Source organism: Felis catus, chromosome D3, assembly GCF_018350175.1.
Source record: "Felis catus isolate Fca126 chromosome D3, F.catus_Fca126_mat1.0, whole genome shotgun sequence".
NCBI lineage: Eukaryota > Metazoa > Chordata > Mammalia > Carnivora > Felidae > Felis > Felis catus.
Window position 1 is genome coordinate 87,426,340 of NC_058379.1, and position 16,292 is coordinate 87,442,631.

The following is a 16,292-nucleotide window of genomic DNA, read 5'->3' on the forward strand; positions in this document are numbered from 1 at the left end:
AATTTATCAATAAAATCCTCAAATATTTGCCAGTCCAGCTCTTTCTCTAGGAGAATGGGCTCGATCTTTTAGAAACTGAATGAATCAACACTTTAATATAAATCATTTGAAATGTTTATAGGTAGATTGGGGCATTGCCAAATACCATGAACGTGCATCGATAAAAATGAACAGAAAATAAGGGAGATAAAACTTTATATTTGCAATTAATAATTTTGTGTCGATGTCTTGCATGCCATTTCTATCAAAAGATATACCAAAGAGAGGACATGAATTTTATGTCTGAAATATTGCTTATCAATATTTTGAGCCTTTTGTAAAGACATAAGGAGCAATCATCAGATAGATAACTCAAGTATTGTTGCTAAAGAACACCATCACAACTGCCGATCCTTTCTTACTGTTTATAGGGGAAAATAATGTTTTTAGAGTGAAAGTAAAGATGGGATGTTTTTGCATTCAGCATGTAGCACTGTTTGGTTTAAAATAATCAAATTCACTGTTTATAGTTTAAACAGATCAAGATTAAAACAACCTCCAACATTTTCCCTGTTCTCAAAAACCACTCTAAGTCTTACAATATTTTAAGCATCCACAGGGGATTGGACACAGTGAGATAAGATTTGAGAGCTCACTGGGTGCCTGGGTGGCTCAGTCAGTTGAGCATCCGACTTCATCTCAGGTCATGATCTCACGGTTCATGAGTTTGAGCCCCACATCAGGCTCTGTGTTGATAGCACAGAGACTGGAGCCTGCTTCAGATTCTGTGTCTCCCTCTCTCTTTGCCCTTCTCCCACCCATTCACACTCTGTTTCTGTCTCTCTCAAAAATAAGTAAACATTAAAAAAAAAAAGCTTTATAACATTAAAGAAATCTGAGAGCTCACTGAGAAAGGGCTTTATTTGTGTTCTATCTTTGCCCTTGTTGCAGTATAATAGCAATTTAAGGAAAAGTTCTAGGGCAATGATCGGCATGCCTGCCTTTCTATTTTGCCTCTTCTACACAGAGGCTAAATAGAGGTATCTAGGTAGGGGTATGCAGTTGTCTGTGTTAGTCCTTAGGTTTTTTCCATTTGTGATAACATGGCATTATGGTTCCATGTAGACTGCAGAATTTATATGAAAAATATACATGCAAATATTGCACGACTTTCCATTGGAGAGGATGCCTTCAGATATTCCTTTCTTCATGTCCTTTGATGATACGCATTAAGCGATAGTCTGGCTGGGTGCTCATCTATGTTGCCCTTAAAAGCATCATAGTCCCTCAGCCATTACTATATATCTCTGTGAGATCCTGACCATTCCAAACTGGCTGTCATTCCAAATATGCCACCCACATATGGTAATTACACCCTTCCTGCGTCTGACAGTTAAATGCTGCCATCTGGCCTCTGCTTTTCTGGGACCCATTAATCCTATGTGTAATAGAACATTCTTGAAACATCATTTCCTGCCATAAGTCATAACCTATAGAAAATCATGGTCTGTTGAGTTAATCAATAACGACAATTTCCTCTGATCAAGCATGTTTCTTAGACAAGCTCAGCAAGTCTAGAGGCATTAAGACCTTTATACTTCTGTTGAGATATCCCCACTTCAAGTGTAAGGGCTACTCCTTTTTTGGGCCCTCACTTTGGCATGGAGGTATCTGCTGAGCCAGAACATGTTTCTTCTCTGAAATTTGACTGTTCACTCCACTAAGTCCTGTGCCTACTTTCTGCTCTAACACTTCTCCAGCAGCAGGTGATGAGAGTCTCTTAAACTGTCGTCATGGAGCCCTCTGCCTTGTATAGCTTGTTTTAAGATAATAGCTATCCGGCCTGAAACTGCTCTCTACTTGTTATAACACCTCAGAGGCACTCAGTAGCAGCCATCAGCCACCCAGCTCGACACCCTTATAAGCACCAAGTTGTTCATTCCTCTCAAATGCCAAAGATATTGCTCAAGCCAGTGGAACCTCTTTTATCCTGTCGTGCCTCAACTGCAGCGTGGATCTTCTGCAGCATAGAGCCAGGCGGGATATGCCATATATTCCAACGTTCATTCAGCTACCAAATCCTCTGGGAATAGCTACACCACAGCCTGAAGCCGAGGGGGCTGCCCTTTGGCTGCAGAGTCTGCTGAAGGAGCTCTTCAACCAACGTGCAGCCGTTGGAGATGGGTGCGGCAACTCGCCCAGATGCCTCGGCTCCCCACTCTTCTTACTTAGTTCCGTAGATTGTGTTGGAACAGAATGCCCCTCCGCGAGTTGGAAGGGCCCTTTGATCAATCCCCGGAGAATTCTGAGTGATTGGACTTTACTAATTGTGACCAGTGAAGTAGTTTCTCTCTGGGGTCCAGGTAGCCCTGAGCTCTCTGCCAGCTTCCCGTAGCTCGGCCTCACCAGGTTGGCTTTGATCCCTTTTACCAGCCATCATCCTTTTACTTGCCATCATCCCTGCCAGGCTCCTGTGTGCTTTACCGACTGCTTGCCCATACAGTCTTCTTTGGGGGATAACTTTGGGCCATCGGAGCCCCCTCACCGTGTGCAGAGGGTCAGACGTGGCTAGGATTCTACGTCCCTTTTCGGGTACTGCAGAAGCTGTTAGTGGCTGATTACCTGACTTGAAGTACAAACACCCTGCTCATTTGTCTCAAAGCAGCATAGCTCCTGGACATAATTCACAGTCCAGAGCTCTGCACAGTATCAGGCAGATTTGGCTTCTCCCACTTTTCTATCCTGTTTCTCATTCGCTTGCTCGCACCTCCTGGGAGCACTTTTCAAATAAATTACTCACACTTGAATTCTTGGTTCAGTATCTGCCTCTGAGAGGACCTGAAATACAAAAAAATACATATTTTTATAATGTGCTGATGACTTTATAGGAGCAGCACATGACAGAAAGCAAGTCCGTGAAATAAATGGGCTGTGACAATAACAGGGACAGAACCCAGGATTAAAGTTTTAGTAAAGAATGTCACTTCAAGAGGTAATAAGCAGGTAATAGTTGGAAATCATTAAATGATTCACCTTTGTGTTAAGTTTTTGGTCTATAGGAAGTCTATTTTATCATGGAACAATGAAATGACAATTTGTCACTGTAAGAATTTAAAGAGAGGATGAGGTGGGGGAGTCCTCCCACATGTAACTAAATTCTGATCATTTGGTTTACCTGTTCCTGGTTCAAGAAGTGATGGCAATGGGCTTCAGGCCATAGGCCTGTATAGTGAACCTTCCCCAGGAGTTGGGGAGGGTAATCTCGTAGGTAGAGAGGTAATATTCCTCTGCATTCCAAATCTAGGAACAAGGTAGCAGATATTACAGGCAACAGGGCTTCTGGATATTTAACAGTCAGAAAGGGAGAGCAATTCCTCTTAACTTCCGTCAGTGCTTATTTATTTTCATCATTATCCATTAAAATTTGATCCACTTTTGTGTGTGTGCGATGTGTGTGCGCATCGTTCTAATGAAGGGCTCTGTAAAGATACGCAGCATAGATTTTATAACAGACAACTTCCGTTATGAAAAGGGACTTGAAAGGAATGCTAAACCACGTTCGGGCTCTGACAGGGGAGCCAGCTGCACAGGGCAGCTGCCTGTGGGTCTGATCCATATTCTGCATAACACCGATCTTTTAGCTGCAGGGTAGGTGGGGAAAGTCGGTGAAAATAGGGCAACAGAGGAAATTATCAAAGACTATAGGGCTTTTGTGTTCTGTTGATTTTTAAGGTACTAAACTTGTCAGAAGCTATTCTTTGTCAGCAAACCCTGAGTAGTATATACAACACCTTCCACCATACCATGGGATAGAAATAATAAGCCAGTCCAAAATATTCATGAGCGGTTGCAACAAGAATGTTTTTCAGATTGGATAGTAGGGGAAAAATACACCCTTACCTTATTTTCAACAGTGGGCACAGGGACGCCTGGGTGGCTCAGTTGGTTGAGTGTCCGACTTCAGCTCAGGTCATGATCCCGTGGTTTGTGCGTTCTAGCCCTGTGTAGGGGGCTCTGTGCTGACAGCTTGGAGCCTGGAGCCTGCTTCAGATTCTATAACTGACTCTCTCTCTCTCTCTCTCTCTCTCTCTCTCTCTCTCTCTCTCTCTGCCCCTCCCCCACTCGATCCCACCTCTCAGAATAAACAAACATTAAAAATGTAAAAACAAAATGTGCACAAATAGAATGGTAACTCTGAACCTATTATCAATGAAGACTGTAATTGAAGAGTGTAAATTTTGAGTAATTACATATGTTAAGCTTCTGTTAAAACATCATGTCAGATTCAAGTATTTATGGTGCATTCTTGTATGGCTTTCTCCAGGTATCGATTTTCCAAGAAGTTAACTTATAAGACATCCTGGGATTATATTAATACGTTTAATTAATCTAATTCATCATTAACTCCCTAGTTAGTATGAGATTTCAGCGTACTTCTCCCCTTTAATTATAAAGTTCCTGATTTTGTGTGGGTTTGACCTAGTTTACAGTTGCTTAGTGTTAGAGGATCCTGCCATTTTTGCTTACACATTGCTCTTCTAACTTCCATGGTGCTCATGTCAGAATCTCCTGGGGGAATTCTCCCTTATCCTAAACCACACCAGGCATTGGCTATGTCAGCAAATAGTTGGCCTCACTTGCTCACTCAGAAGCCTATGGTTCACCCGCAGATCAATCACTAGGGAAGAAAATGTGTTTCTTATCATTTTCAGTCACACCCTTCTCCATACTGTTTTCTTGAAATCTTGTCTTCCTTCTCATATGTCTCATATACTCTCCCTTCAATCCAAGCAAAGTACTCTTCCAGCCTCGTACAGAACCATTTTCTCTTCAACCCATCCCTAAGATTGTTTCCTTGGCATCTTCCAGGATGTATCGTCAGCTATTCCTTATTTACTGCAAGGTTACATAAGCAAGTGAGAACTCGACATTAATTACCACGCCACATGAGTAAGCTGGGCCATCACTGGAGGAGCAATAAGTAATAATGATTTTGACATTGGGAAAAGAGAAGCCTCTCTATGCAACAAGGTATGAAGACTTGCCAAGCTGACTCTATTTAGTGTTACATTAACTTCCCGGTAAGGATAGTTTGTCATGAACCCACCCTATCACTATGATTATGAACAGTAGTTCTAGCATTTGATGCTCAGCATGTATATACACACATGTGTATACAGATTTATGATTCAAGTAATTATTTTTTGTGAACTGTATACATTTCAGTCAGAAATTTAATACCGGTATCTCTCCATCCTTTTTATGTCCTTGTACCGTGCAAGTAATCTCATCACGTCTTGATAAAAGTAGGTACCTAACTAGATGGGTCCAAAAAGCAATTGTAGTAAAGTTGCCATCTGGCTTCTACACCTGAAATTAAGTTGGCAGATTTGGACATTGGTTTCTCTATTGCCATGTATAAAACTTTTCATCAAGTCTCATTATCCTTGAGCAGATGACACAGTTGACCATTTCTTTTTAAAAATTTTTTCTCTGTTGGATTTCATAAAATTACTACTCCTGGTTCTTCTGTGTTACTGGTCATTTCTGATCCTTTCTTCCTCTCCATCCTATTATGATTTTACTTTAAATTGTTATATTCCCCAGGATTCTCTATTCACGGCTCCTTTTGAGATAGATTTTCTTTCAGTTGAAAATAGCTTTTCAACTGGATTATGCGAAAAGATAATTGATTAAGTAACAGAATAGTCTAGGGGGAGACTGAGTTTCACTTTGTTCCTCAAAATATGTTACCAAGATTCACTTATGCTTTCCTTTCCAGGATCAACTTTATTTTCTTCCTCCATGTGTAAGACTCATTTTCACACACACACACAAAAAATCCTGGCAGAACCAAAAACTGTGAGCTTCCAAATGTAAATCTAAGGGAAAATTCTGCAGCTGCTAGCCATCACCATCCCAAGTCAGTGTTTGGCTCCAATAGCTCAGGTCCCTGTCCATGGGACCCTAACAATGAGTGCAGTATGCTGACTGGCATAGGTCAGTGTTTGGCAATGGATGTTTTGCGTAGGACAGTTCTTTGTGCTTGAATGTCTAAGCGTTCAATATAGTTAGCACCCCTTATCCTAGGGAAATCATACCAGTAGTGCTGGTATGCCCATGCACTGCCTCTAAATACCCATGCACTGCCAATTGTACCCAGTGGACCAGTAAAAGGACCCCTCAGAATGGAGAACTACTAGTTTAGGTCAATCAGGATCCATTTCTGAATGGGTAGCATCTATCTGACCAAATGCCGTGGGCTCAGAGGGCAGGAGAATAGATTTCTGATAGGAAACCCATGTTTATTATTTAATCAGCAACTATAAGAGTTGCTGTGAGGGGCGCCTGGGTGGCGCAGTCGGTTAAGCGTCCGACTTCAGCCAGGTCACGATCTCGCGGTCCGTGAGTTCGAGCCCCGCGTCGGGCTCTGGGCTGATGGCTCAGAGCCTGGAGCCTGTTTCCGATTCTGTGTCTCCCTCTCTCTCTGCCCCTCCCCCGTTCATGCTCTGTCTCTCTCTGTCCCAAATAAATAAAAATAAACGTTGAAAAAAAATTAAAAAAAAAAGAGTTGCTGTGAATAGGTGTCACGGTAGTATTTATCAATTTCTATACCCTATTTCTATGTAATATCATCCTTAAGATTTTAACTATCAGTTGAGGCTGATGGCCACTAAATCAATCAATACAACAAGATATGTCTTCTGAGATCCCAGCCATTAAAAGTCATCTCTAACTATGATCACTATAGGGTCTAATCTTGAGTTTATCATTTACTCTTCATTTCAAATTTATTTCTCCATTTTAATTCACTTTCTATTCACTATCCCATGACTTAGCACATTCTGTACCCTCCCATATCAATTAAATATTGAATTTGTTCCCTAAATGTTGTTATAACCCGTTCTTTTTACTCAATTATCATAGTACCTTGAACTATCAAAGTATCTTTATTACTAGAAAAATGATTTATCTAACTCAGTCTGGCATCTTTCTCTCCATTCACTCTAAAACTACCAAGGTATTTTTATACCAAGGATGATTATGTCAATACATTCTGTAATTACTGAACCTTTATAGGAGGAGATGACAAACTTCAGCCTAAGATTAAATCCATCCCACTGCCTGTTTTGGTAAATAAAGTTTTATTGGGACACAGTCTCCCACATTCATTTACACGTTATCTATGACTGTTGTCATGCTACAAGAACAGAGCTGAGTACTTGCTTTTACATAGAAAGTATGTTGACACTTGTCCTATGGAATAAAATCCCAGCACATTAGCATGCCATAAATACCCTGCAACATCTTGCTTCTGTTATCACATCCTCAGCTACACATATTTTGAAGACTATCTCACTCTGCTTTTTAATACCGGATTCTACAAGTTCATTGAATGCAGTATGCAATTTCACAAGCTCTTTATGGAGCACGTGCTGTCTGCTCCTTTTGGCCCCAAACACACCTCCAATTCTATCCAGCTGTAATTTCACTTTATTCCTAAAAACTCAGTTCAAGCACAGTATCTTTCCAGAAGTCTTTGTGATCCCAGGTTGATAGATTGAATTATTATATTCCTGCTCTACTTGTCCACCCTAGGCTTTATTCTATAATCATAATATATTTTCTGTCTTTAAATCAGTTTTGTGCATGCTGTGAAGTTTTAAGGTAGAGACTGTGCCTTGCTAATATAATTATCTTAACCTTCGAAAATATCCTCTTTAATGTGATGGGTTCTTAATAAATATTTGGTGAATAAATAGCTGAATCATTTTTAATTCCAAATTGTGGATATCAAATAAATGTCATGTCTTATACCGTGATGGCTTAACAGCCTAATTCGATTTGCACACATCTCATGTTACACTACCCTTGGAGTTCTGTACAGTATGCATGTTAATAAAAATGGATGCACCTCAAATACTGGTAGCGTTAGCTTCCACCTCATGCGCAGAATTAAGGTTGGGAGAAGGGTAAAGTGAGGAGGAGGGGGAGTTACTGTCATAAGTGTGGCTCATTCTTATGAGACTGACACTATTCTATATATGTTCACTTCAGATGGACATAGAAGTTCCACAGAAGTTTTCTTAGCAATGCAAATCCTATTTAGTTGAATTTCACAAAATAGCAGCTAATGCTCATGGTTTTCTTTCCAATATCGATAATAATGTTCTTCGGCATAGTAAGAAGTTTTTGAAAGTAATGTCATTTCTACAGTTATTTAATCATGAAGTAGTAACCCTTCAGTTGCTGGGTACCTCTTTGGCATCCCCTTCTCTGCCCCCCCAGAACCGCCCCCCTGCATCCAGGGCCGGGGATGGTTCCGTGCCACTCACTTCATGGAGCCTTTCCTGACATAGGCAAGAAACAGCTTTGCAGCAGCTTCCCGCCCCCACCCCCCCCGCCCCCGCCGCCATCTTGGGCAGATTAAAATCAATGTACTCATGCAGATCATAGGAAATGTTGTACTCGTGGAGAATCTCTTTTGTGTAGATTTGACCTGGGGGAAGGAAGTCCTGGGTGTTAACATTACCCTTAAGTAAAGCAACTCCTCTTACTCTGACCCCTTATTGGCCCAATCAACGAAAATGACTTTCTGACTTATTCCTATTCCATGTTCTTTGCGATTTCGCTTGAAAACTGCAGAGCCACCCCAGTTCCAATCCTGTTTACTCAGGGCCCTATCTTATGTTTCATCATTGTTCGGACAGAAATGTTCCTCAGTTTCCAGTCCTTGTTTGGCATATTGACTATTATGCACAGTTATCTGAAGAACATCCCCCTCCCCTATCTTTGGGATGCCAGTATTAAATTCCCCTAATTTATGCCTTGTCCTGTCATTGGATTTTTATTTGCTAAGTGCTGCTTAAAACATTTTTGAGATTGTTAGGCCAGTTGACCCAATGTCAAACATACTTAAGCAGTGTAATTCCGATGTATCCCAGTCAGTTCCCCAGCTGAGTTTGTAGGATGTCAAGCTAAATCACTATGTCTTCTGATTTAGAACTGAGTCTTTTGGGGGTATCTCATAATACCTGAAAACCGAAGCCTGAGATTTATCAAGATATGTGAAGTTATTGCAAGGCAATGGGGGGAAATAAAAATACATGAGTAATACTCAGTATTTGTCCTCAAAATATTTTCATTCTTGTAGAGAACGTAGTCAAGGAAATGATTATATATATATTGGAAAGTGCAAATAATTGAGAACTATATATGAAATACAGCATAATTTTTTATGAAAGAGAGATTATTACTTTCTAATGAGGTCAGGCAATATTTATCACAGACATTTGACTTACAGTTTAGGGAATAAATTTTTTTGTGTGTATATGTATAATGTTTCATATCGAGAATTAATGGAAGGCACTGTGTTCTGAGGAAAGGGTTAGTAAACAAAGGACAGATACAAAAACAGAGTAACAAATTTGACATATTGAGACATAGACATGATAGACCAATTCAGGATGGATTAAATGGAGAAAAATAGCTAGTGAAATAGTGATCAATTCTGTGGCCATCTATGGTAATAGATGCTTTATGTTGAAGGAGGATATCGTTTTTCCAGAATGAATTTTTATTTCACAGCAGCAAAGTAGGCCAATGACGCCTGTAAGATTTCTGGTTTGTGGAGTTGGCACAAAGGTCAGGTTTTGTGTATCGTGAACATTCCTCTTTCGTGATCTGAGAAAAAGTAGTCCTAAAAGAGGTCTACGGAAAAAAAAAAATCTAAGAAAATGCTTAAGAAAAACTGTTTCACTTTTAACTTAAACAGTTCTGTACAGCACATATATCGAGTATTAGGGATTTATATAGTATGCTGACATTGAGAATAACGAGGTATCGTTTCTCTTTTTCAATATCCGGCTTAGAGTCAGCTGGACAGTGACGGGGCTTCATTTCCAGACACATGTGGCAAGTTTTCTTTTGTTACTTTCCCAGCTTCTCCCAGGTCCCACCAAATGTATTAATGCCAGTCCCTTCACTGTTCCAAAGAGACACTTACTAAGTAGGCATATTTTATTAGGAAATTCACCATTGGCCAATGTCTATGTGCAGGTATGAGGCCACCTCAGATATTTGTAAGTGAAACTTTAAGCACTCCTCTCTGAAGCTGATGATTTCCATTGTTTTGATATTTTTTCAGCCCTGTTGAAAGAGGAAAAGAAGAGAGAATATCTTTAATGCGCATTTTGAGCTTGCAGACTGAGGTAGGGTGGGAGTTCCAAGGGTGTTCGTTTCTGTTCCACTGGAGGACACAGTAAATTCTACCGCCGTCGTCCCTGGTGACTCTTGCAAGACTCTCCAAGACTCTATTACTTGCAAGCCTCACTCTGTAAGCTGATGAAAAAAAAAAATCTACCTGAGTTGAAGAGTGAATACTGTCCTGACACCGTCTCCTTACCTTGTACTTTACTCTCAAAGTCAAGAGACCTTTGCCCCAAGTTTAATGCACAGAACTACTCAGGCTGAATTTTATTAACATGTAAAACCAGTTAGTCAAATATCTGAAATGAACAGACTTCAGTTTTCCTCATACATTTTTTTAGAGAGGTGTTTTAATTTGAAATGAAATCTGTAATTGATTCTAACACCGTGTTCAGGTATTAGAACTCCGGATAATCCGGTAGCTTTCTGCTATGGATCCTTTGGGCATAACACTTGCTTTTGAAAAAAAAAATACCTTTGCTGCTGCACAGGTACTCAGTGCCACCAATAGTCTAGGTATTAAACAATTCTGTTTTAAAGTTTTGGCCAATTCGTATATGCTGGAATACATCAAGTGTTTGTTTCCTCCATGTGGTACCATCCCTTAGAGAAGCCAGTGGAAACATTTGGGGGGTTGACATTGTTTTGACGGGATTTGGTGGACTTCGTGCTACTGAGAAGAACATTGATCTCTTTCCTTGGGACATTTTTAAGAATTACCTTCTGACAACGGTTCCTACACTCATGATCTATAAAGTTCTGCAAAGATTTACAGTATCTGTGCATGGTATGAGAATATTACTACTTCAGAGTGAAAGTAAGAGTCTTACCCCTAATCTTTTGGGGATAAATTAAAAGTAGCCTCTCTGGAAATATTTCCATCACTAATTGTTTGGTGCCATTTTTCATTTCCAGTCTTTCAGGAAATTTATTAAGCACATTCCATGTGCAGATACTGTTCTGGAATCTAGGTTAACAGTGGAAAATACAGACAAAACTTAATTTCTCCATGCAGCTTATGGAATTCAAACACTCAATTGCAATTTTACAGAGAAGTGCAGATTTTTCTTACAGCCATCACTCACTGTTTTGCAAACATTTAAAATGCAGCATCAAAAGTGTCAGATACATACATACATATATATATATATATATACACATATATACATATATATACATATACATGCATATATATGCATATATATGTGTGTGTGTGTGTGTGTGTGTGTGTGTGTGTGTATATATATATATATATATATATATATATATATATATATATCTTACAACATAATGCTCCTGGTATTATTAAAAGAGACACTGAAATGATACCTAGTTATGAGAAGACATACTATGACTGTTGGTGGCAACTTGTAATATCAAATTGAATAAATCTATTTTATTAGATTGTGAAGTCAAATTAAAAGCACAGTTTAAGGAAGTGATTTCAGTTATAAAAATATATTTTAGAAGTATTCAACTACAAAGTAGCAATGTGTTTTTAACAACATTCTGAGTCAGGGACATATGATATGAACCAAATGAATTCAAATGAGTACTATTGAAATCCAGAAATATATTTAACATAGTGAAAATTAACTGGAACATTTAAATAGTTGATGCTGTCTTAAAGCAACTGTGGATAAAAGTTGTTCTTCTAGGGTCTTCTGGGTGGCTCAGTCGGTTAAGCATCTGATTCTTGATTTCGGCTCAGGTCATGTTCTCATGTTTCGTGAGTTTGAGCCCCATGTCGGGCTCTGTGCTGACAGTGTGGAGCCTGCTTGGGATTCTCTCTCCCTCGCTCTACCCCTCCCCTCTCCCTCTTTCTCTCACAAAATAAATATTTTTTTAAAAAGTTGTGCTTCTAGTTAGGTAACAATATTGATGCCTGGTAAGCAGTTTAATTCATGTAATAACTAATGAGCATATTGGCATTGCAAATGTATTTTCACATTCTGTGGAAGCTGAATTAAGCAGCACTGTGAATATCGGTCCCTATTGGAATAAGCAGTTTCTATTCTGGATCTTTCATGAGATGGCTATCCTCTAGAAAAACAAATATTTATGGGAATTATTTTAGACACAGAAAATCTACATAAGACATTAAAGTTGGAGAGAAAATAGGACAGAGAAATACATTAGTTGTACCTCTTACTTTTGCATATGCTGCTAAACCAATCACTTAATCTTGTCATATCCCCCATGGGCTAGTTTTCTCTTTGCATCCTAGTGGGTTGGAAGGTTTTGATGAAAGAATAGGGAACTTTCACAGGTCAGTTTGAAGTACAGCTAGCTTCCTTAAAGAGTCTGACTAGGGTACCCTCAACAGGAAGTTGGAATTGGAACAAAGACCTGATAAAGGTAAGTGTGAATGCCAACAGTATTTTAAACAACCTAAACTGGAAACAAGTGATCAGGGTCAACATTTGGTCAACGTAGGGGAGGATGTGAATAAAAACCAGATGGGAACATGGGAGATAAAATGGAGCAAGATGGAGGATCGGATGAGGTGGTTTGGGATCTAGAGGACAAATATTGTGGCAAGGCTGGCCGCCCATGTGCTGTGATCTAAGTGCGCATGGCAATCTTTCATCAAGAATATTCGTGTCCCTGAGAATCACGATACTTTAAATTCTACCATTTAACGGTTAATATCTTAACTTCTGAAGGTTTTAGTTCTTAAAAAATCTTTGATTAGATCCACAGGCTAACTAGCTAACCATTTCCTCATTTGTGCCCCACTGAGTGACACCCAGCTCCGTGTGCCCATCTGTGGCCCCAAGGATAGGACTCTTCCGCAGTGTATGCCCTCCTCTTTGATGAGGTGGCTCCTGGTCCATGTTCCTTGGTTAGGCTTGTGCTCTCCCCTTCACAGAGAGGTTCCCATTTCTTCTTTACGTGTTCCCTGAACGCAATGACCTTCGCCACATGCCTGCAAAATAAAGGGCCAAAAAATTGAGAGCCTAGTGTTCTTCCAGTCGGCTGCCACACGGAACGATACTCTCTGATGATGCCAGCTTAAAATGTGTTATTTTCACTTCACCATTTCTGTTGAACAGTTTTACCATTTCTGGAGAACTAAAAGTCTGCCCATCAAAATGTAAGATAATTAATTGGCTACCCCTGGAATTTGTTCAAAGACAGATCCAGGTTGTGTGAGGCCTGAAGCTTGTGCAGGGTGGGCGATAATCTTTTAAAAATGCATACAACATTACTAAAACTAAATTAACTACAAGGCCCTGGAAGGAGCCATTGCAATTGGAAGGGCCTGAAGCTTAATCTTCATTAGCTTCACAGTAAATCTGCCTTTGTATATAATATAATTGCTCCTCACTTATTAGCAAGCAGAGAAGGAGTGGTGAAATCAGCGAGTGGCTGGCCTTGGAGCTGCAAAGAGAGTCAAAGATGGGTTGTTGGCATCAGTTTGGTGATCGCTTTCATGGACCAAGGCTGAGGACATTTTCACTAAAATATCATCCAAAGAGCCAGCAGGAGTCTTGGGAGCAACAAATCTCAACACTTGACTTTTTAATTTGCCACCCCCCACTGTCTCTGCATTGTGTGTCTTTTATTTTCAAAGGTCCGCTCTTACTGGTGTGCAGCACGGGCCACGTCTGCTTTTTAGCAGTTCAAAATGGAACTGGCAAACTTTTTCCTTCTGTATGTATTGTGCTAAATATTTTTTTTCTAATTTTTTTCAGCGTTTATTTTTGAGAGACAGGGAGAGACAAAGCATGAGGAGGAGAGGGGCAGAGAGAGAGGGAGACACAGAATCTGAAGCAGGCTCCAGGCTCTGAGCTGTCAGCACAGAGCCCGACTTGGGGCTTGAACCCATAAATGGTGAGATCATGACCCGGGCCGAAGTCAGACACCTTACTGACTGATCCACCCGGGCGCCCCTGTACTAAATATCTTAAATAGACGTATAGATATGACTACATAATTTACCCAACTATTAATGGTTTAAACATCGGTTATGAGTTTAAATTGCATCCTCCTGAAAGATATGTTCACGTATAACCCCCATCCCAGGACCTCAGAATGTGACCCTGTATGGAAATAGGGTTGTTGCAGATATAATGAATTTCATATGAGGCCATGCTTCAAACGGACGGGCTCTTAATTCGATGTGGTTGATGTCCTTATACGAGAGTAGAGACACAGAACCACAGGGGGAGACACCCAGTGATGACAGAGGCAGAGACAGGAGCATCACAGCTGCCCAGTCACGGAACCCCAAGGTTTGCAGATGAGGCACACCACCAGGAGCTGGGAAGAGGCAAGGAACGTTCTGCCCTACAGGTGTCAGGAGGAGCACGGTTCTGCTCACAACCTGCTCTCAGACTTGGAGCTTCGAGAACTATGAGAGAATAAATGTGTTGTTTCAAGCCAGCTAGTTTGTAGGCCTTTTTTAGGACAGCCCTATAAAACTAACGCGGTATCTAATACCCACTGTGGGGACTCGGTGCTGGGCATAAGACAAAGAATAAGATAACACACTCCCTGTCGTGCAATTTATCTCTTGAGGAATATTGACTCTCATCATTGTGTATCATCTACCTCTGTGTAACCAATGCAATAAAAGGGAAATCGATTCTTCAGATCTCAGTTTCTTTCTAAATACGTAACACATAGGTATTTGGGATTATTAGATACAATTAAATCTATTATATATATTTTGTTTATATTAGATACATATATGTTTTATAGGTTTTACTTATTTAATGCGTATTATATAAAATCATCTTGTAAACTAGAAAGCATATTAAATAGTGACTGGAATCATACTAAATAACATTGCTGTACAGTTGGAAGTATTTAGATTAGTCCAGGTGCTTTTTTTTTAAAGTTTATTTATTTTGAGAGATAGAGTGTGAGTATGTGCCTGTGAGTAGGGGAGGGACCAAGAGAGAATGCCACACAGTCTCCTGTCAGTGCAGACATGGGGCTCAGACTCTCCGTGACTTCAAGACCTGAGCCAAAATCAAGAGTCGGACACTTAACTGACCGAGTCACCCAGGCGCCCCAGACTGGTGCTTTGACTGGATCTGGCAGTATGCATTAGGCTTAAAAACAGGAAAGAAAGAATGGAAGGTTTGAGTGGCTAGCTCCATGAAGGACCACTGTTCAGGAAGACCATTTGTGGCCTGTTGGTAAAGAATCCTACACAAATGTGTGACACACAGTAGGATTGTATGGGAGAGCAATAAAATATTTCGCAGAATGAGTAAGAAATCTTGGTCAGAAAAAGAAAATCATTAAAATACAAAGACAAAACCCATTAAAGCACAAAGACAAAAGGACATTGGACTCTCTATTTGCTTTTGAATCCTGGGTCTCCCACTTACTGCTAGATCTTAGGCACGTAGCACTGTGTATCTTAGAGCAGCATTTTTCAAATCCGAGGTAAAGGTACCTTGCAGAATGATTTGTGAAGATTGCTTCAGGTAATACATGTCAAACACATTACTTTATCAGACTAGGTAACCAAATAGGTACTCTTTGTCTTGCCAAGTGGAATAACGCTCCTCCCCACCCCCTGTGGTACACGCATTTGTGCATGCACACAAAACAATGTTCACATCCTAATCCCATGTGACTGTATTAGGTTATATGATAAAAGGAATGAAGGGAGCAGCAGGATTTGAGGTTGCTTATCAGCTGACTTTAAAATGGGGAGATTAGGGACGCCTGGGTGGCTCACGTCATGATCTCACAGTCCGTGAGTTCGAGCCCCATGTCGGGCTCTGTGCCAGCAGCTCAGAGCCTGGAGCCTGCTTCGGATTCTGTGTCTTCCTCTCTCTCTGCTCCTCCCCTGCTCATGCTCTGTCTCTCTCTCTCTCTCTCTCTCTCAAAAATAAATAAAAACATTAAAAAAATAAAAATAAAATGGGGAGATTAGCCTGGGTTTTTAAGGTGTGCCTGATATAATCCCAAGGATTTTTAAATGTGAAGGTGGGAAGCACAAGAATCAGTGGCAGGTGATTTCCTGTAAGAAAGACTTGCCCCTACATATCAAGGATTAGGGAAGTCAGAAAGGCTGCAAAACATATTCGCCCATATTTCTTCCAAAAAAGAAACATGTCCAGGCTGCCACACTGTAATTG